The sequence below is a fragment of the Myotis brandtii genome, unplaced genomic scaffold (genome assembly GCF_000412655.1).
Source record: "Myotis brandtii unplaced genomic scaffold, ASM41265v1 scaffold540, whole genome shotgun sequence".
In the NCBI taxonomy this organism is placed as follows: domain Eukaryota; kingdom Metazoa; phylum Chordata; class Mammalia; order Chiroptera; family Vespertilionidae; genus Myotis; species Myotis brandtii.
The window spans coordinates 1,814,271-1,817,385 of NW_005369990.1; positions in this window are offsets into that span (position 1 = coordinate 1,814,271).

Below are 3,115 nucleotides of genomic sequence, written 5' to 3' on the forward strand. Positions count from 1 at the left end.
GCTGACTGGCATAGAAACTGACCAATCAGAACTAAATTGGCCGGCAGAGGAGGGCAGTTGGGGGCAAGATCAGACAGGCAGAGGCAGTTAGGAGCAATCAGGCCAGCAGGGGAGAGCAGTTGGGGGCGAGATCAGGACGGCAGGGGAGGGCAGTTGGGGGTGAATCAGGCCAGCAAGGGAGGGCAGTTAGGGGTGATCAGGCCGGCAGAGGCAGTTGGGGGTGAGAGCAGGCCAGCAGGGGAGAGCAGTTGGGAGCTGTATCAGACTAGCAAGGGAGGGCAGTTAGGGGCAATCAGGCAGGCAGGCAGAGGAGTTAGGGGCGATCAGGCAGGCAGGCAGAGGGGTTAGGGGCAATCAGGCAAGCAGGCAGGTGAGTGGTTAGGAGCCAGTGGTCCCAGATTGTGAGAGGGGTGTCTGACCACCGGTTTAGGCCTGATCCCTGTGGGGGTCCCCAATTGGAGTGGGTGCAGGCTGGGCTGAGGGAACCCCCCCTCCATGCACGAATTTCATGCACTAGGCCTTTAGTACAATAATAAACCTATTGCCGAAGAGCTAAGAGTCTACCTTTCAAAATCAAGAATGAGGTGTTATTATACATTGACTTGGGGTTATTATCCACAGCTCTGCTCCCAGGATGGGACAATGAACCAGCTGTGTAAGATGAGCTCAAGCCATTGTGCCAAAGCACTTTCTAATCCCTTATAACTTAGGGCCAGGAAAAGCCCGCCTCCATTTCAACTGTACTGTCCTTTTTTAAAAATATGTATTTTTAAAATATATTTTTTGTTGATTTTCAGAGAGGAAGGGAGAGGAAGAAATAGAAACATCAATGATGAGAGAGAATCATTGACTGGCTGCCTCTTGCCAGGGGCTGAGCCCACAACCCAGGCAAGTGCCCTGACCGTGAATCGAACCATCATCTTCTGGTTCATAGGTCAACCACTGAGCCACATCAGCCAGCCTGAACTGGGTTCTTTCTGCTAGAAAATAGTCTCACTGTTTTGATTCAAGCCCCAGATGGGCAACACCCTTTGATATGATTATGCATTCATGCTGGCTGGATTTGAATTAATTTTTAAATTTGTTTTGGCTGCCTCTTGAGCAAATATAATTTTTTAAAATTAAAATTTACCTAATTAGAAAATAAGTTCGCCCAGCTGGTGTGGCTCAGTGGTTGAGTGTTTACCTATGAACCAGGAGGTCATGGTTCAATTCCTGGTCAGAGCACATGCCCAGGTTGCCGGCTAGGTCCCCAGTGTGGGGCATGTAGGAGGCAGCCAATCAATGATTGTCTCTCATCATTGATGTTTCTATCTATCTCTCCTTCTCCCTTCCTCTCTGAAATAAAAATATATTTTTTAAAAAAGATAAATTCTTGGATGGCAGAGAATATGACATAACTCTTTCTTCCCAGCAGAGCCCTATCCTAGTCTGTAGAGAACTATTGCCAGGCAGCCATGCCTAAATGTAGAGTCATTGGAAAACATGAATGGATAATGATGAATTTCCCTAAAGGGCTATACGCTTTCCGCTCCTGGTACAGCTGGCTCTGCTAGGAACACAGAGGCTTTCGCTTCTGAGTCTGGGGCAGAGGTGAGAGGGGCTCTGGGGCTAGTGGGGGCAGAACCACACCCCAATCTCCGGGGGCACAGCCAGGACCTTGCTTTTGAGATGCACACTTCTTGCATCAGGTTGTTGCTGTGTTAATTTCTTGACAATTTGCAGCAGAATTCAGAATTTTTCAAACAATGGATTCAGGAGCATGGTGAAGTCGTGTTCTCAGGAACAATTTAATTTTGTGTTTTAATTTGGAGAGGATGAGAGAAAAGCTTAATATAAGTATCTTCTAGGCTTCCCAGTTGATTTGAAGAGAGAAATGTCCTTGGGAAATAACGTCTTCAGGAAACTTGACTTGGGTGGGTAAACATATAATATACAGACAACATATTATAGAATTGTACACCTATAGAACTGGGGTTAACCAATGTCACCCCAGTAAATTCAATAAACATAAAAGTAAAAAGTCCTCCCAAAGATGGGCAGAATTCAAAAGAGCCTGTTCGTGACTGAGTAGGACTATAATCACGCTGTGAGGAACTATTAAGTTCCAGAAAAAAATAACATCATGAACACAATTATATTAATGTTTTTAATTTCATTGGTTTTGCAGCTTTGTTTGCAATTCAGTTATAAGACTGTTTCCATTTTATAGTTGTATAAGAGCTTTAAGCCCAAGGAATTTAAAAATATACAAAGCTTGGCTGGCATAAATAACGTTATAATAAAAATTCTTTTTAAAAAAATATATTTTATTGATTTTTTACAGAGAGGGAGGGAGAGGGATAGAGAGTTAGAAACATCGATGAGAGAGAAACATCGATCAGCTGCCTCCTGCATACCCCCTACTGGGTATGTGCCCGCAACCAAGGTACATGCACTTGACCGGAATCGAACCTGGGACCCTTGAGTCCGCAGGCTGACGCTCTATCCACTGAGCCAAACCGGTTAGGGCATAATAAAAATTTTTATAACAATCTTTTTCTTTAAAAAAAGTCAGGCAGACCTGCAAGATCTTGGAGTAGGCAGGCATCCTGCTGCTGGGCCTTGAGACACCTCGTTGGCTTTAGCATACAAGTCCAAGTAGGCATCTGGCCTGGCTCCTCACCTGTGCACCCCACCGAATAGGGTCAGACCTATTCATTTGTGCACCTGGAGACCGCCACTCCCAAGGCCTTTTCCCTTTGCAGCCTGTCCTGATGCAGCCAAGGTGGTGGGCTGCCAATGGTCATCTCCTCAGGGGCAACTGAAAGTTTTATATCTAAAAACATCTGGCTGCCCTGGCTGGGTAGCTCAGTTAGTTAGAGTGTCATCTCAACACACCGAGGTTTTGGGTTTGATCCCGGTCAGTAAACATACAGGCACCAACCAATGAATGCCTAAATAAGTGGAACAAATCAATGCTTCTCCTCTCTCTCAGATCAATAAAAGAATAACAACAACAAACAAAAACAAATAGCATTTGGTTGGCATCCCCACTGAAGACCCAAAAACGTTGCCTGTCTCTCAAACATATCTTGTTTAGATAGTGTTAGAAGGGAGAGAAAGACAGCTGCCA